The 20,283-nt window shown below is 35.4% G+C and overlaps 1 pseudogene; it reads left to right on the top strand.

The window, feature by feature from the left end:
- Positions 1–16,011: 16,011 nt before the first annotated feature.
- On the top strand, positions 16,012–20,283 carry LOC147070988 (uncharacterized; annotated as a pseudogene).

Genomic DNA, 20,283 nt, shown 5'->3' with positions numbered 1-20,283 from the left:
AACACCTTCGATGCCTCCGGATATGGCTATAAGACTAATCTCTTAGAAGATATTTTGAATATCATTTTCATAATTGCAGTGAACTTCAACAATTTCACTGAACAACCTTTTTCAAACACGCTTCATACACGACTGGGTGACTTCATTCCACTTTTCGTAGATGTTTCTGATAGCTTTCATAATATTAAATTGTTTCCACTAAACCCGCATGGCATCTCTATCACCTCCATCAGTTTCTTCAATGAGTTGAGAGAAGAAGAGTTAGACGATCCTTGGATGCTTTAAATCCAGAATCAGTCTTCTCCTCTATGGAAATAAACGTACGTGTTGGCATTAGTTTCCAATAGAGTCCTGTCTCATCCACATTAAAAATTAAATTTGGTGGATAATCCCCTTTCCACAATTTCCAGTTTTAAAAAAGATCGCGATAAAACGAATCCACACTCGCCGGAGTCGCGATGAACGGGGGGTTACCTGTATGGATGTAAAATATTGTGAACTATGAAGACAGGGGTGGTGGGGGGGAACACATCCAAAAAAGACAAGAAGCCGAGTAATGATAATGTGTCAACTCAGCAAAGTGATCTATTATTACATGACACTGTCCATAGCATTGTAATATTTGAGTAAATACAGTAATCTTGTTGAAATCGCAAAAGATTTATAATTCAATATTCTCTCTTGTAATGTTATGATATTATAAAATGAATTTTAGTTGAATGATCGTCAATTTAGATTGTAAATCATAGATGTTGCTAGTTTCGGTTATCGTTTAGTTAATTTTTATCTTATAAAAGCGAGAATCTCTTAAAATAAATTTACAAAAAGGGTTTACGATGGTTTTTCAATTAACACAATAATTATGTACACATTTTTTACAAACACATTGTATCAATATTCCATTCACAATTTACAATAATATGACTTAGAAGACACATTTTTTTAAACAAAATCAAAATCAACATCGAAAATAAGTCACCGATCACGTTCAATTAAAATGACAAAGTCGTACCTAAGGTTTTTGCAAACACAAGCTTTTATAATATGTAAATTGCAATTAATAATAATGTTTTATACATCAATAATATTTAAAGCATTTTGTATATTTTACTAAATAATGAATACAATCAATGATAAAAATTTAGCATCTTTGAAAGATTTATTAATCAATGTGTTTTACAATATTTATTCATTAAACAAGATTCAAGATTATTATTTAAAGAGTAATTCTTTCATGATACAAACATACAATATGAATTACAAATCCTTATTAGACTGCGGTTTCTATATCGAGACATACCTACACGTCACCGCAATCGTTTCTGGAACTAAAACCGTTGCAATACTTGCAACATGCAAAAAGCGCATGACGTAATATTACTGTCATTGCATACAGCGCCGTGACGTAGATGTCAATATATAGACAGACAGTAGTCACGAATCTGTGTATGAAGTCATTAATTAATTTAATCCTTTTAATATAAATATAAAATCAATAAAACAACATTTCAGAACAGACTTACAATTCGGCCACCATTTTGGGTCAAGCAACGTTTTCACAAAACATAGACTTAAAGATGTATCTTTGCTTGAACACATACATTCGCCACAATGGTGCTTCATTCAAGACATTCTCAATGAAACCTGAATCCATATTTTTGTCTATTGTAGTAATTATCATTCATAATTATTTTTTTTAAAGTCATTTGATCTACAGAAACGTAATTGTCAGAGTTCTTGTGGGTTGTTTAATAATTTAAAAATTTGTTTCGCAAACCCAGTACTGGCCTACATACATCTGCCCATAAACATGTTTTCAGGAAAATGTTTACTCTTTCACCGGACGTAGTAAAGTGTAGTATCGTATAGCAATGAACAACCCTCAAAACATGTTTTAAAACCTCGGGAAACTTCTACCTGTCTGCTCCTATTTTTTTCAGCAAGCATTGCGAATTCTTGTTGAACTTCGAACACGGCTCTCAAAACCTTGGTTGGAACTCACCGTCATAATATAATGTTGTTTTGATTAATGCATGAATTTTTTTACGATGTGGACTGTCCGAACTTATTTCATTTGATGGCAAATGTTTGCAGGTGCAAAATGTTTGTGAATGCACATTAATTGCCTAGGAATAAAAGATTAAATAAAACAATTGTGTAATTTTTGTTTGCGGGCAGACGAATGTATGTCTATACTAGGCTTTACAAGCAATGTAATATGAAATCTGGAAAGGTATTTTGAATGTGAATTAAGACAAAGCTAGCGTGAATCTCTTAAAATCACCGAAAGGTGTACCACTATGAGATCATTTTTGGTAAAACATGTGTAACTGTCACTTTCAATGTTTATTATTGTGGATATTATATAATATTGGTTTGACCGTCTATTTCTATCTAAGAATTGCGAGTACAACCCTATACTTTTTCTACATACATGATATTGTCAAATAATGAAAAATAAGAAGACATATTCAGTGCCATGTAACCTAATATTGTCACCACTCGTCATTTGGCACTCGACACTTGGCACCAGCTTAGCCATAGGTTCATCAACAAATCTAACATTGTAGTTTTTTTTTAATTTTATCAAGTAGGTACCTAAACATAATAAAAAAAACAAATGTTTGATTCAACGTGACGTTTTGTATGGCATTTCTAAGATGTAGCTAGCCAAGAGATCTGGACTTAGAATAAATTTATGTGTATAAATAATATTTTTTTGTAAAACCAATCTAGTCAGGATCATTCCTAAAGTCAACGAAAGATTTATTATTGATAACTTATCCACCTGTGATAGAATATTAAATTTATATACACCTGTATCCGGTGCGTACGAGGTTTTCGAAAAACCCAACATATACCGAGCACACTAATTATTGGTTTGAAACTTTGTATTTTGTAACCAAAAAAGAAATTTTTTAAACACAATAAAAAATTATTATAAGTAGATACCTAGTACTTTTTCATTAATATTAAAAAAATACTCACATGACTAAATAGCATTATTTGTTGATAATTTTCTAACGATAAACTCATATTATGTTAACTAGGGGTCATCCATAAATGACATCACACGATTTTGTGTATTTTTTTAACAGCCATTGTCATATTCTTCTTCTTGGTCATACGCTCATGGCTGAGGATCGTGACCACTTTTAAATTTTGTCATCCTTTGAGTGACCTCAGTCAGCTCCTTCACTTGGTCGCTCCAGCGCGCAGACGCTCTTCCTCTGCTTCGCCTTCCCTGGAGGCCACCCAAAACCACCAGTCTCTCCAGGTTGTCCGGTCCGCGCCGGACAATATGTCCAAAAAACTGCAGAATTCGTCTAAGACATATTGTTGAGAGCTGTTCCTTTATCTGCAGTCTCTGGATGATTGAGTGGTTCGTCCTGTGCTCCGTCCAAGAAATACGAAGCAATCGGCGCCAACACCACATCTCAAAAGCATCAATTGCCTTCCGTTCCCATGCCTTCAGGGTCCATGACTCGACTCCGTATAAAAATATAGAGAACACTAATGTTTGCACAAGCATCATTTTTGTGGTAATCGAAATTCCCCGATCCTTGCATATAGTGGTAAGACGTGCCATTGCATTTTTTGCAATCTGTGTGCGCCTTCTTATTTCCGCTTCACATCCGCCCTTTCCACTGATGGTTGATCCCAGATATACAAACTCGTCCACTGTTTCTAAGGTTTGTCTGTTCTGTCAAATAGTAGTATAAAATGAGAATATCGCGTCTCGCTTACTATTGAAAAATGAAATTGTAGAGACATTCAGCACTTTTACGTGTAAACAGTTATTGTCATGATAGTTTAAAATAAGCACTATTGCCGACAGTAATTCCATGCACGTGTACAGGCGCTTTAATATTATTTCACTCTTTCATCGCGAATTTTCTAATAGGACCGTGCACAATCGATTCACTGCTGCCAACATGAAGCTGACGCCCGCACGCTGAATAATTTCCCAACTTAATCGATGATAATAATTATGTTCACACAAGAAAATCATCATTGATTATTTTGCGATGTCACATGTTATCACATTATAACAAACACCTCTCGCCATATTCGTCAGGCTGTTATGTCATATATGGACGACCTCTGTATTTCATATTCAAACTGTTATTATTATATACTTGTATTTATTTTGTACAAGCAGAATATTAAATGAACATCTTTGGATTGTGTAATAATATTTAATGATGGTAGCTATATTTTTTTTACTACTTTTGTAGAATAGAAGTAGTTACGCATTGTTACATACTATATTTTGTATTCGTTACTTGATTGATTTTTTTTTGTTTATAAGAATTGATTGTAAACAGAATATTTTGTATGTTTTGTTTTAAAGACAAATGTGAAATCACTGTAATCCGTAATACAATCATGTAATTTTATAAATTGTTATAATTTTTACAAAACAAGGGAGCCATTCAAATTCATCTAATGACAAGATCTTAAGGTTAAATATGTGATGCAAATATTGAATATTGATATTTATGTACATATTTAAAATGAAACCACCATCAGTGGAGATGGAATGAAATGAAATATTAAATTATCAGTCTGTGAAATTGTCTAATCTCATTCAATTCTTCCATCCTTTGAGAGGTCTACCGGGGTGACTGCAGCCATCACATTCACTTTGCATTAATGTTCTTTATATACCTTTCTTTCTTTTTAGCACTACAACAGGCCCTGAGACCCAATGATAGTAGTGTAGTAATATAAGTGAAACCATCACAAACACCCAGACTTTGAGAAAATCTCATAAATACACTGCGACCTCACCGGTATCGAACCGGAGCCCCCGGATGAAAGACCAGCGCCGTATGTGCTGGACTTCTAGGGCCGCTATCTATTCATGCAATTACGGTTAATGCTATTATTTATTTATGGATTTAAGCCTCGTACTATTCCATTCGAGTCGCTTTTGTGACTCAGGTTTCGCCTTTCGGCATCTTCAGGCATTGTATATACTCATTAAAAGGCAAACACACACTGACAATGAACACTATTATCTCTAACTTATATAATAAATCAATACAATAAAGTTGGTAAAAACTTATCACCCTCCTATTAAGTCAAGGATCCAATAAAAAAATATATAATAAACAAATTATGAATAGTTGAAGTGTAAAAAACCCATACCTTATCAATAATAAATACACTCGATATGCATATAATAAATCATCAAACCTAATAGATCATTAGTAATTATAAACAAAAATACTACACTCCAGAGGTGTAAAATTGTCCAGAAGGCTTAAATCAATTAGAATTTAAATTCAAATTCCATCAAGTACCTTTAGTCAATAGTATTAATATTATTATTTATAATTTATTCAAATACTCAAGGTGTTCAAAAAAGTTTAAATTGTTATTTTGATCAGGATATTTTTGATTTGTATGGCTTCCTTTGTATTTTTTTCTCTATGATACCTGCATAATAAAAATGAAATAAATCATGAATGTAATCCTAATAATATTTACCAGATAATTAAAAATAACCAGACTATGATATTATGGACAAATAGAAAACTAGAATGTAGCAATTTTTGACTTTTATATTAAAAACATTTTTGAAAATAATAATAAATCTAATGTGTATCTGCTAATAATAATAATAAATAGAAATACAAATGTTGCTATGCTGCAAAATATAAAAAAAGATCTTGTTGTAGCTATAATGTTGCATGTATCAATAGAGAATCGAATTTTGTTACGTATAGGATTTTAATAAGAGGTATAATTATGCTTATGAGCAAATTTGTACTAATAGCTGTCACAAGTGTAACACTACCTTAATATGCATTCAATTAATGTCCTTAGGTACCGTATTTATCAATAGCACTCGTTCGGAAGTGTCATATCTCCTTATTTTAATGGATAGCTTTAATAGTTGAACGACGTTTCAACGTTATGCACTATGAATTCATATCATAGACGTTCGGTGTACAATGCTAGATTTAGATCCCCCAAATATATTATGATACTTGAGAACATGCTTTGCAGCCACTTTGGAAAAAAAATTACTATTATTTATGAACATTATTTCACAATGTTTTGTCAATTGTATCAATTGAAATGAAAATTAAATCAGTTTATAAGAAAACTACACAAATAAAAAGGGTAATTATTCAGAAGTAGGAAAATTGAATGTTGCCCGACAAATGGATGAGCGCTGGAAAAATGTTAACACACAAGCGATCGACACACTCAATTGACACTAAGGCCTTTCGCTCATGGAGAAACTAAAATCCAACAAACTGGTTGCTGATGGAACTCATACACGGGCCAATGACTGATGCTTCGCAAACAGCGCTGCTGAAACCCACTTGCAATAATAATCTCATAACCTCAAACTGTCAAACCCATTGTCTCTTCAACTTCATTCTAAGTTTTTCCGTAATATCTTTACGAGAATATTCTGGCAGAGTGTAATTATACAGGCATGGGTATTTCTCAACTTCTGCCACAAATTGTAAATTAAAAATCGGTTTGCCAATCTTTAACTTTTGACGTCTTGTTCAGTTCAGATCAGTGCTACCAATTTTGGTAAGAAAGTATGATTTTTCATCAAGTCTACTGACATAGGCACCACTGTTTTATGGGAGACCGGTAAATGAGAGACTGGGAGACTAGCATGTCGCGTCTCTTCAGTTTAGTACTAGCGAACGTTTTGAAACTGAGAGATTCCGGTCTTGCGGTGAGCGAGCTGCCATTGAAATACATTAGCTAGATACTGGTTTGAATTTGAGTATTTTCGTGAGCGGAAGGCCTAAGCGACAAGCCCTGTCAATTTGATTTGAATTAAAGTATGGCAGTAAACAACTAAGTCACGAAAAGACATTTATCTAGTAGTGGTTTGACCCCGACTGATAATGGTTTATATAAAAAAATATATTAATTCACGTTATTAAACTTAATTTATTAATATGCTCAATATTATTATCGACCACTCTGCATATAACCTGGCAAGAGCAGTATCCCAATCTAATACAGGTAGATCTTATTATTGCTCAGCACTATATTATAATATTGGAGAAATTTTTTTTCAAAAGAGTTTTCACTCATTTTCAATGTCAAATTTTTCTAAGCGTAGGTGAGTACAGGATTTACGATTGTCTAGTAAAATGAGGATATCTTGTCAATATCCTCTGTGATATCATTGTCGGTTTACGAGAGACCCGAGTTAGACAAAACTGTACGTACCTATGTTCAATTCAGGTAAGGTTTGTTGCCGTGTGACAAATTGAGTAAGTATTCGATTTCCTACAATATCCATATTAACTTCATGAAAATGATTTTAAAAATTGTTACATATGATTATTATTAGCCGCGTGGCGAACGGTCTACGGCTACATAATAATTAATATTAATTTATCAGTTATTATGTTACTTGAAAGGATTTTTTAAAAAGATGTTTTAGAGTTGGAGAGCTATCCTCTGTAAATAATCTACCTCTGCCATTGCAAACGAAGACTGAATTCTGCGTCAATTCAGACCAACTCGATACAATAATAGTTTATAAAATAAGTTTAGGGAAATAAACCCAAAGTTCACTTCAAAATGAACGGTTTAATAAGTCTATACATCATCTTTTGGCACTGACAATTTTTCTTAAAAATTAATCATTTTTAAAATGCCCTCGCATTAACAATACATAAAACATGCCTGAATCTACCTGTTTTATTATATTATAAAATGTATCTACAAATAATTTACTATTTGAGACTCATAAGGTCGTTGAAACTAGAAAAATGTGTAACTCCGTTTTAATCGAAGATGGACTGGAATACCATCTAGTGGTCATTGTTAATCCATTAACCCATCTTGCAAATGATGTAATTCCAAAAAAATTGTAGCCTTGTTAAATCATGGATGATTTAACTCCATAACCATATATTATATTTGTATAGGAAACCATAATGTTTTTTGTCTCTCCTGTAAAGTAGTGTTCTTGGAGTTACACAATTTACTAGTTTCAACGACTAATCTGATAAGTCCACATATTATGGTCAAAATCTAATATAAAATACCTACATATTCAATGTCACATTATAATAATTTAGGTAATAATCTAAATTCTTTATTAAATTAAAATTAAAATTAAATTTTGTGTATTATATTAATTATTTCAATTAACAGTTTATTGCGTAAAAAAAATGGGCATATTGTTTGTATTTGAAAAATACAATATTAGTACTTACAATGAAAAAAAGGAAGTACAAAACAATGTTTATCACAGTGTTAAATTGTGGACTTGTCAGTTTTTAAAAATAGATATCTCATATTGCATACCTACCTGTGTGAATTGTAATTTAATTATTATTACCTGATTTTATAGTGCGACTTGTGTATTCTGACCAGTAATCATAGTGATTAAAAACTCAGTCCCTCTTCCCGATTTCACATAATTGTACATCTCAATTCCCCGCAATAATATTGCAATGATTATATTTGCGGTAATAGAGGCGATGGCAATTTGGACATAGAACAGGTATGTCCAACGCATCCATCATGGGATGGTCCTATTCACTATTAGAATTGAGTCGTGAAAATGTAAAACGCGTATATGTTCAGTAGTAATATAATTTAATTGAGATTTTGAAAGGGAAGCATTTACCGTTTCTATTTTTACTTCCTTACTCGGCTTACGTGAAAGTCGTTTTTAAATTAACCATGAAAAAGCCAGAGTGACCTCGTCATATTATTCGTATTACATCACTCACGGCCTGCTGCAGTAGTGAGAGTAAGAGAAGATGTGAATCCCCACGCTTTAAACTGAGGCGTAAATTCCTCTAACTGTCACGCAGCAGCAGAATAGTTTGGCAATGAGTGCTCAAAAGAAGATGGAAACCTATCATTTTCACAAGTATTTCATTGTGATGGCTCAATATCCTCAGCCGATGGGAGAGTTTGATAGATCACTGCCAGTTTTGATACCGGATAGTTGATCATAGTCTACTTGAAGTTAGACATGCCTGACATACTATTTGAATATTTTTCCCTTCATTGAATGTTTTGTGTATTGTGAGTGATGGGGTATTTGTATATTCATACTGTGTATACTGTATAGTGCATAGTGTACAGCGAATCATTTTGAAATAACGACATTAGTAATCAGTAATCATTGTGGTTTTTAGAATGTATAGATTAAGTATTGTCTTTCAGGTAATAATTTTCATGTTTTCACCCGATATGTAAGCAGTAATATTACTTAAAGATACGATCAATTTAGCTGTCCATGGTAATTAGAAATTTGTAGGCAGGGTAAATGTTAGGACGTGTAACGAACAATAATAATCATATGGTAGTGATAAGTAGGTGTACTGTAATAAGATAAAATAAAATTTTATATCCATTATTATCAAATTCAAAAATTTTGTAGTAACGTAGAGAGAGCAATAATATTTAGTCACATATTTGTAACACGCATCCTGTGAACAGAGTTACAGTAACTGTCCATTAATAAGCTTCATTGAATAATAAATAATTACTGTTTCGTGTGCTTATACTGACGAGATGTTTTTCGCACTGTTTCAATGATATGCATTATCTTGTGTGACGTGCATTTTGGTTGTGAATACAGTAAAAATGATATCAATTAGTAAAAACAATCGATGTATAGGACACCAAATTGTTAGACATTCTGTACCATCACATAATCTATAGGTAATAATAAATTAACAGATTTTATGATACATTGTTTTACTGCAACCTTTATCCCGCTTTTAAAAATAATAGTAACAGAACGAATACTATGAAATCTGTTCCAGTTCCAGAACTTTATATCCTGCGGCACAAATGGTAGCAGTATCCAGTATTCATACAGGTAGGTAATAATGTGTATTCAGAAAGTTGTATATCGGAAATAATGAGATATTTTTTATTATATTATAAACAATAGTGCCGATTCAACCCTTCCATTCTGACGGTACTGATTTATGGTAGCGAATCATGGCATCATACGAAAGCTAAAAGAAATCGTATACTGAGCTCTCAAGAAAAGATGCTTGTAATGGATAACCTTGATATACCTTGCGTGGTATAACTAACGCTTCTGTTCATTTAAATAGCGAGGAGATGAAACTACATCATGCAGCATCTCATCAAAATGCAAGTGAAGAAGCGAAATTAGACCTCGCTCAATCATGTGAGATACGGATGCCACAAGAGAGCCTTAATCTGCCCTGTCTTTTCTTCAAAACAACTGGGTTCTGACATCTTGGAATATCGCTAATACCATTGATATAGTGTATGTAGGTATACTGTGTTATGGAAGGAATACTGGCATAACCTGAGAAGACTGGCGAGTGACGGGGATACTCGGAAATACCGCTTGGTCTCCATATGCTCAGATTAAGTGCTTGGCCGGAGTGAACGCGCAAGGCGGCAGCGGCGCGTGAAACTCAAATGTATAACCGTGTGAGAAATGCCCAAAAAAAGACACCGTCTACGAACATTTCACACACGGTTATATGTTTGAGTCGCGCACGCTGCTGTTGCCCCGCCGACCCTCGACCACTGTGTTCTAGCACTAAGGAGCGGACATGGAAATCACCTTTTTTCATTTCCTTCATATTTCCATTAAAAATATTTATATTTTACTTGCAGGTGCAAGTATGGTGTTTAACACAATCACTGCTGACCTAATTACCTCATTTAAATAACATGTTAATTACATCTAATGGCCAACTACTCCAAACGCCCCAGTCGCGGTGTTAGCACCAAATGAGTTAATTTGTCGTTGACAACCACCTTTGGTGCGGTCTGAAAACTATTTACAAAACTTTTGCTGAGATCTGGGAGGTTACCTTTATTACCTACCTTATTATTATGGCGTTAATAATAATGTTAAAAGTGCTCAGAAGAGCTGATAACAGTGGCGCACCCAGGATTTATTATTGGGGGGGGGCCAAGTAGGATTTCAAAATTTTATTTACAGAACAAAATCTCAAGTTTTCTTTTCTTTTTACAAAGCTCTTGAATTACTTCGGCCGTTGTGGTTACTTCAATACATTGGACGCTAAAGACGCGCCCAGCGCGTAACAATTAAGGTTGTCATTCGATATAATTAGCATGTTATTTAAATGTGGTAATTAAAAAGTAATTATCTTGTCAGCAGTCAATGTGTTTTAATCTCGCTGTGTATATAAAGTAAGGCCAGTCCATTTAATCTTGACTATGTCATGGTATGTCACCTTATGTATGTCACCATGTACACCTTATATAATGTTTGTTTTATGTATATTTTATGTATATCACGGTCATAAAATTCGCACAGCTCACGAAATTCTTGCAATGCACTTTCGGTTGGAGCAATTTTTCCGTTTGGTAGAAGAGTTATAAACTGCTTCAGTACTTCGCGATGTCGTATGAAACGTTCATTGAGCTGATTTTATATTTGGTCAATAAATGGAACAAAGATAGTTCTTCTGAAATACTCTTCTACTGAATCAGCTGGAACATTACATCTCAATGTTTGCTTCGATGTAGTTCGCCGCTTTTTTATTTCAACATTAAAATTATTGGATTTTGCACACGCTTCGTCGCAATTGCCAAATTCAAACTGTGTGATGCACAATGAACATATAAAACTTGTGAATATATAGCGGATATATGAGATTGGACACCATTAAACTTCCCGCTCATTGGTATGGCACCGTCGTAACCTTATCCATGTAAATATGACAAATCGATTCCATAATTAAGGAAACTTTCCAATATTTTGTCAGATAAGCTTTCTCCTGTGGTGCTTTTTACAGGAATAAATTGTTCACAAATTTGGTTGTTATTTTCATCTTCTATGTATCTAATACACAAAGAAAATTGTTGCGTTGTCGAAATGTCACAAGTTTCGTCGGTAAGGATTGAAAAACATTTTTATTAAATTGTAGGCATAGTGGCGGTAACTGTTGAGCGTGTCATCAGCGACTGGCGGATTGGAAGTGACTAACAGCGACCATGCTGGACATGTGCGCCTAGCATGCTAAACCATTACTCAAATAATATTGGCTGTGCTACCCGCTTGGTCTAGAGCAGTGGTTCTTAACCTATTCGAAGTCACGGTGCACTTTTGATCATAAGAAAAAAAGCGGTGCACCAAAATCAAACGGTCAGAAAACAAAGAAAAATATTCGGACATAACTTTTATTACAGATTACATAACAGTCAAAAAAAATATTAAAGAAAATATATATACATATATGGAAAAACTGTAACTAAAATTACCCTTAACAAAATGGAATTTATTGATGTGAAAGTCAATAAAATTAATGTGATACATGAGCTTGTCGGATTTTCCAGATTTCAGAATGTTTAGGCCTTCAATTCTTCATCTAAAATTATAAGACTTTCTCGTTTTTTAGTTCTTATAGGTATTAGTTATTGTTGAGAAACCGAGCACAAATATGATGTTGAAAACTAAAGCAAGATTTTCAGTGCCCTCATGTAGAGTCCTGGATATTCAAATCCAAAGTTCCTCCATAGTTATTTCAGAAAAATTATTTAGTACGATCCGTTGACAAGGTGACCAATTCTTCATCTTCTCTTGGTACGACAATTCAAAACTCGATGTATCAATCGTAGCAAATGGATTTCGTATTCAGTCATAATTTTCTATATTCAAGGAAGGAAAATAATATGCAATCTTTTCTTTCAATAAACTGAAATGTTTTGTTATAGTGGGAATAATTCCCTCGGCAATGTTTTCGTTCAGTGAAGGAAACATATCTAGTTTATTTTTCCATATTATTTGATTTTTCCAAAAAGTTATTTTTTTCGAAATTCAATTTGTCAGTAGATTTCAAAAAAAATCGTCTTTTCCTTGAATGCTTGTGTTAATGTTATTTAAGTAGGTACTTAATTACAAGTACATTCTACCATAATAATATTTGCGATGCCGTGTACTAACTTAAGCTGCGCGTTGACAACCAGAGCTGCAGCATATGCAAATTAACCTTCCATCAACAGTGAACCGGATTACCAGCATCAACACTCAAAAAAATTACCTCCAGCACCCGATCAAAATGGAAGTGCGGTAGCTGCAGCCAGTAGCGCACCCAGGGGGGGGGGGCAGGGGGCCTTGGCCCCCCCAAAATATGAAAATCATCAGAATGATTTTACACATTGAAATCGAAAGCCAATAAACTATACCTTGGGCTTAGACAAACAACATGGCAAAAATGATTTGTAATTCTCCAGCACCCTTTTTAGTAAAATTTCGAAACACTGATGTCAGGTTTTTTTAGAAACCCGTTCCCTAATGAAATTCTCGGTGTCCACCCGAATTCTGGAGTGATATAGGTGATGGCTGGGGAGGGTTGACAAGGCTCTAGCCTGGGGGCCCGGGCTGTGGGGGGCCGGCGTGTCGGGTTGACCAGATAAGTGAGATAAACACACATAAATTATCTTTAATAGTAAAAAAAAGTCGCCTGCGGCGCTATTACACTTCATGACTATGAACATTTTAAATTATATAATTCTTGAATATATTTTCAGATTATTATGTGTCGATTATTAAAGTAGATGTATTGAAAATCGCTAATAATTCACTGTATGAGTACCCTCAATTTGAACTAAAACACAATTGAAAAACGTTAATGTAGTGTTTCACACTGTCTTTAATCTAAGCGGTGGATAGGGGGCCCGTCAAATACCCTAGCCGAGTGGTCGGCAAACTCATTAGTCAGTATAGCCAAATATCAACAGTACAACGATTGAGACTTCTTTTGAGAGCCAAATTTGTTAAACTGAAATTATATGCGTAGGTAGTAAGTAGGTACACTGCTAATATACTAAATAAACTTTAGTTAAAGTTTTAAGTCCTAATTAAAATTATAGGTAGGTACACTGAATAAAACTGAATATCATACGTAATAATGATCTTATTTATTAATAAAAATTAAATTGTAAGTCAGGTATCCATAAAATTGAATCATGACAATGACTGACAAACTCAATGTGAATAATGGCCTTGCATCTCCTTGTAAAGTTTGGGCAAGTCAGGTTCGTATGTTGTTGATTTAATTTTAAGCACGATTCCAGGTTCTCATAAATAAATCGATTTCTCAATTTACTCTTGATTTCCTCTCTTGGAAATCTTTTTACTAACCACAAAACTTGCAATATTAACATTGTTGAAAGATTTTATTCAGTAGCTAATTAAATACAGAACTTTATTTTTCTTGACTCTTCTCCTCAGCTGCTTTCTTCCTTGCATCATCGACAGAATATAGCGCAAAATTACGAGTTTTTAGTTGTAGTATCTCTCTAAATTGGAATGCGCTAATTTTTCCCGACACATAAATAAAGGTCGGTAAGCCATTTAAGTCTCGGTCTATTCAACATTACATTTACGGTTATCCTCTTCCATTTTCTTTGCTTCTTCTTTGTAGCCATGTCAAATATGGCAGAGAGCATCTGTGGCAGAGCCGCACTCAAGGGGCCAAGGAGCTGCAGTTTACCGACCACTGCCCTAGCCTGAGGGCCCGTTTCAGGATGTGGGGGCCATGGTGTAGGTACACCGAGTGCAATAGACAAAATACCGATAAACGAGATATTAGGCTGTGTTATATTGAGTAGGTTGTTGTGACACCCCCGTATGGTCCCCATTTGGGGATGTCTTTGTGTATCTGTAGACGCCCGAATCGGTATCAAAGCCAACAAATAATAAAGCGCTGATTACGAAAATTAAATAATAATAACAGAGCCGAGCCGGCAATGCCTTAGAGTAGATTATAATATGTTGAATGGCAACAATGCCATAATATAACCGTTGACGATTTGCAACGTCGCCTTCTTTCGCCAACGGCTCTCGTTGAAAAAAATCACAAGATGGCGCGGAGATCGCGACAAGCAGCAAAACCGCGAGCACGCCGATTTCGTAGAGATAAAATAAAATATTCAAAATGTAACCATATAGTATAATATTAACGTAAATAAACTCGTCGTCTTCCATCATAATTCCGATGTGTCAATTATCCACCTCCAAATCCCGAACCCAGACGATAAAAAAAGAAAACAAAACACAAAGTGACAGTTGAGAAATTTTCTCATACCAAAATGGAGGGAAGTGATAAGTGGCGCCCAACGTGGGGCTACGCTTCTTGATTTTGATCGTCTGGAATCAAGAAGCAGGTGAAATTTCTTTCACCCGGACACACACCCTGAGATCCAAACACCGGAATAGGAAACGGCGAGGAAGAAACATCCAGAGGCTTGCCTCTGGTGGCGCTCAACAAACTATAATAAAAAAGCAGTAGAAAGAGGATGCTGCCAAAGCCAAGCCAGTGAAGAAAAGAGCAGAAACACCCGGATTGCGAAGTCATGGCTCCCGATGTACTCCCGACCAACTGCATCCGCCAGCGAACTTGGCCCACGGACGAGTGTATCGGGCAAGACCCTGGCTCCAACGAGGGAAAACGGCGTCAAATGCCCTGCATCATCAGCCGCTTGAGCCCTCTTCGTCAACAGCAGCGTGTCTGTGAGCCTTGCAAGCAGCCCTGGCCCAGATGCACCATGATGAAAAGAGCTACAAAGCGGCCTTCTTCAGCTGAGCAAAGCAGCCTCCATCAGCGGATAGCAGCCAAGCAGCATCCTCAGCCATTAGCATCATAGATTAGTTAGTTTTAAGTGTTTTGTGTTTGGAAGCGATGTATAATAAGTTATTTCAGTGCTCGAAGTGAAAAATTTTACAACCCGGAGCGGTTGTATGAAGCAGAATGGCGTTCCGGTCCATTTCGGGCCCTGATATATTTTTAAAATTATTTTTATAAACTTTAAAGCCATTTAAGTATTAAATTAAGTTTTCTGCATATTATATTAGTATAATATCAGTGTAGTGCGTGTAATTCGATAGCCGCGGCAGGGCAAGCGAGCAAAAAAGGGGGTCGAGTAATGCGCCGGTATGCATTTTCGTGAGGGATCGACTGATTTTCGGACGGTCGCTGTTGGGAAGGCTGGGTGCGACGTCCTCTCTCAGCATCCGCCCGTACGGTAGACATGGGGAGCCGCGAACCACTACGCCCACAAAGCGGCGTAGTGCTGCATCCGAAACTCTCCGGTTGCCGACGGTCCGGGGGTGTTGAGAGGGCTGGGCGCGACGCCCTCCTCTCTCAGCAGCTTTACGGTAGGCCCGGGAACCGCGAACCACTATGCTACAGTGCTGCATCCGAGTCTCTCCGGCCGCCGACGTACCGGGAGGGCTTCGATCCTTCAACGTCTAGAGACGCAACCACCCCTTACCAAGCCGCCGCACTGTCCAGTTACACGCGCTATCGTAATCAGCCTTTAGTTGGCCTGGCCCCCATTCGGGCCTTTCCGGAGAGGTGCGCTTGTGACACCCCCGTATGGTCCCCATTTGGGGATGTCTTTGTGTATCTGGAGACGCCCGAATCGGTATCAAAGCCAACAAATAATAAAGCGCTGATTACGAAAATTAAATAATAATAACAGAGCCGAGCCGGCAATGCCTTAGAGTAGATTATAATATGTTGAATGGCAACAATGCCATAATATAACCGTTGACGATTTGCAACGTCGCCTTCTTTCGCCAACGGCTCTCGTTGAAAAAAATCACAAGATGGCGCGGAGATCGCGACAAGCAGCAAAACCGCGAGCACGCCGATTTCGTAGAGATAAAATAAAATATTCAAAATGTAACCATATAGTATAATATTAACGTAAATAAACTCGTCGTCTTCCATCATAATTCCGGTGTGTCAATTATCCACCTCCAAATCAAGAACCCAGACGATAAAAAAAGAAAACAAAACACAAAGTGACAGTTGAGAAATTTTCTCATACCAAAATGGAGGGAAGTGATATTGTGTATAATTTAAAAGCAATAATACTTTTTATGTCCATTTTCAATTAATATGTTGAAACCTCAATATTAAAAAACCAAAAATCTGCGATAAACATTCGGCGAAAAGAACGACTACACACACTACGGTGGTGGTGTAAATCAAAAAAACATTTTTTTCGGTGGAATTCGGCATAAATATTGTAGCTCTCTAGACCAGTGTTCCCCAAACTTTCGACATCTGTGTACCCCTTCTATAATTTTCGTAACACTGAGTTTTCCTCGTGAAAAGAAAAATGCATATACGTACTTTGATAACAATCAAAATATATTCCTTTTGTAGTACATAAACAAAATAATGATAAACGAAAAATAAAATTCATTCATAATAAAATATAAATAAAAGTTATATTATAAAAAATAACATTCATTATAAACCATGAGAAGGATGAAATTATTTATGTTGAAACGACAGATCATCATAATTTGGTTCCCTGGTTATTAATTTTAATCTGAGATGCGGTTCCACACCCAAAGGCTGTTCCTTTTTTTGACTTAATGTCTACAAATGCTGAAAAAGCATCTTCACATAGATAAAAGCAATGTATTTCAGGAATTTCTCTATTGAAACTGGATACACATGTTGCATTTGCAACCTAAATGATGTTTAAGTACACTCCTTATATTTATTTTGCATGGTCGCTGTTCACTTCCAATCCGCCAGTCGCTGATGACACGCTCAACGGTTACCGCCACTATGCCTCCAATTAAAAAAAAAAACTAGGAGAAACTGTACAAATATATCGCCGTGTATTGTGAAATTATGCAAAAATATTTATATGAAGAAGGAAAAGAGCCTATGGGACTAATTTCCATTCTCCTCCTTCGCCCCCCCCCCAATAATAAATCCTGGGTGCGCCACTGGCTGCAGCGATACCACTAATACCCCTGCTAAATCTGTCGTCGGTTCACAGCATTTACATGATAATCCCAGTTTAACTGACATATTTAATGTGGTTAAGGGCATTCTAATTGACGTTTTGGAAATTAAAGATCTGAAAAAAGAAATCTTAGACATAAAAAAATACTTAAATTTTATGGACGAAAAACTTTTGTCCATCGACAGGAGTTTAAAGAATTTGAAAAAAAATTTAGAAACCCAGTTAGAAACGGTCAAAATAAAGTTAAATGACCTTCAAGAAGAAAACAACAAAAATGCTCAATGGGATCGTCTCCTTAATGTAGAAATAATTGGAATTCCAGAAAGAAAGAAGAAAATCGGAGTAGCTATTCCTCCCAACGATGTCGATTATGTGTCAAGAATAAAGCAATTCACGCCCGTTCCGAATAGACCTAATCCCATTATATTAAGGTTATGTCGTAGGGATATAAAAGCTGCAATTATATCGAGAGCGCGAAAATCTAAATCCGGCGGAAGAATGTTACATTCTGCCGATATCGGCATCCCAGGATCATCGCCCCCAGTGTACATTAACGAACATCTGACTAAACAAAATAAAATACTGCTGAAACTCACTAAAACTAAGGCAAAAGATTTGGGGTTTACTTATACCTGGGTCAGAAATGGTCGAATTTTCACAAGGAAAAACGATACCTTCCCTGCTATTTGTATCGCAAAAGAGGAATATTTATGGAAAATGAAATAAACTATACAATGAAACTCACCTTCGTGAGCACTTCACTTTTTATTAATTTTGAGATACCGAGGAATATCATATTTTGTGTAATTAACATTATTGGCGCAACGATATATTTTTACTTAAGTATGTATTACTTAAGTAATCTCAGATTCTGATATCCAAATTTATTATCAAAACGTACGTGGAGTCCGCACGAAGACGCATGACTTTTTAAATAGTGCCCTTAACTGCGACTATGATATAATTTGTCTTACTGAAACTTGGCTTTTGGACGAAATTAGGGATCACGAACTAATTGACTTTAGGTATAACGTTTTTCGCCGAGATCGCGATTATAAATCAGTTGGGAAAAAATGGGTGGTGGTGTATTAATCGCAGTGAAATTGGAATTCAGTGCATCCCTTCGGCCTCAATGGAATAGTAGTGCTGAGGATCTTTGGGTTACCTTGAAGACTGAAAATCTCACTAAAATTATAAATTTATGTTGTTCCTACCATCCACGCGGAACCGATTTTAATAAAATCAATCTGAGCGCGCACTTGGAAAAAAGCTCTACCATATACCATGCTCATACTGATGAAGTTTTTATTATGGTAGGAGATTAGAATCTTCCAAATTTAGACTGGACATCATCTGATGACGTCAATTATCTTCACCCTGATTACAATAATGATCCGTTTTGTACCAGTTTAACTGATTTTTTATCCTTGACGAACATGCATCAATTTAACTCTAAATGTAATATTAATAATCGTATTCTTGATCTTGTAATTTCTGACATTAGTAACTGCTTGGTTACCTCGTGTATTACACCCCTTACTCTAGAAGATGCACATCATAAATCCCTTATTATTAGTTTTAGTATAACCAAAAAGAAAACGTTACAAGCGGCTGTTCGTGAGACATATTTATTTAAAAATTGCGATTATACTGAACTCAAAAAGGATCTCTCCGCAGTATTTTGGGCAACTATTATGTTACCAAACATGAATATGGAAGATGCCTCGGCTTGTTTGTATGCTAAACTTTGGGAGTTAATTGATACTAACGTACCGAAAAAATGCATAACTTAATTAATTAACCCTTAATAAAAGTTATAAATGAAAAACTAAAATATCATACAAAATGGAGAAAGTACAATAGCCTCATAGACTATGATACATTTGTCATTTTAAGAAAAAGGCAAAAACGCCTTGCTAAAAAATGTTATGAAGACTTCATTTTTCGGGCAGAAAAATCCATTAAGCGAAACTCAAAATGTTTTTGGCATTCGTTAAATCCAAATCCAATGGGTCCAATATTCCCGGTGAAATGCTCCTTGATGAAAAAATTGTTTCAGATGGCAAATCTAGATGTAATGTATTCAATGACTATTTTAAATCTGTATTTATTCCGTCATCCTTACAAACACCTGTTTTGCAAGATGTTAGCACTATGATAATTAGTTAATTAATATTCACTCCGTCATCAGTTCTTTCATAAATTAAAAACATAGACATAAAGGCGCAGGTTCTGATCGTATTCCTCCCATTTTGATTGCTTCTTGTGGAGAAGAATTGGCCTCCCTATTATCAATTTTATTTAACATTTCTGTTAAAAGCGGATGTTTTCCTAATGTATGGAAGAGAGCATTAATTATTCCAATATTTAAAAGTGGGGACAAAAGCGTTATTACTAATTACAGGCCGATATCCAAACTTCCTATTTTCGGAAAATTGTTAGAAAAGATCATTTCCGACCATATTTTTGCAGCTCTACATAACTTCATCACACCAAATCAACATGGTTTTTTCAGGAGACGCTCCGTAG

Source organism: Rhyacophila brunnea, unplaced genomic scaffold, assembly GCF_057557595.1.
Source record: "Rhyacophila brunnea isolate RB1 unplaced genomic scaffold, BYU_Rbru_1.0 scaffold_21, whole genome shotgun sequence".
Classification (NCBI taxonomy): domain Eukaryota; kingdom Metazoa; phylum Arthropoda; class Insecta; order Trichoptera; family Rhyacophilidae; genus Rhyacophila; species Rhyacophila brunnea.
The sequence above is the reverse complement of the archived record's forward strand: the minus strand, read 5'-3'. Positions and strand labels throughout refer to the sequence as shown.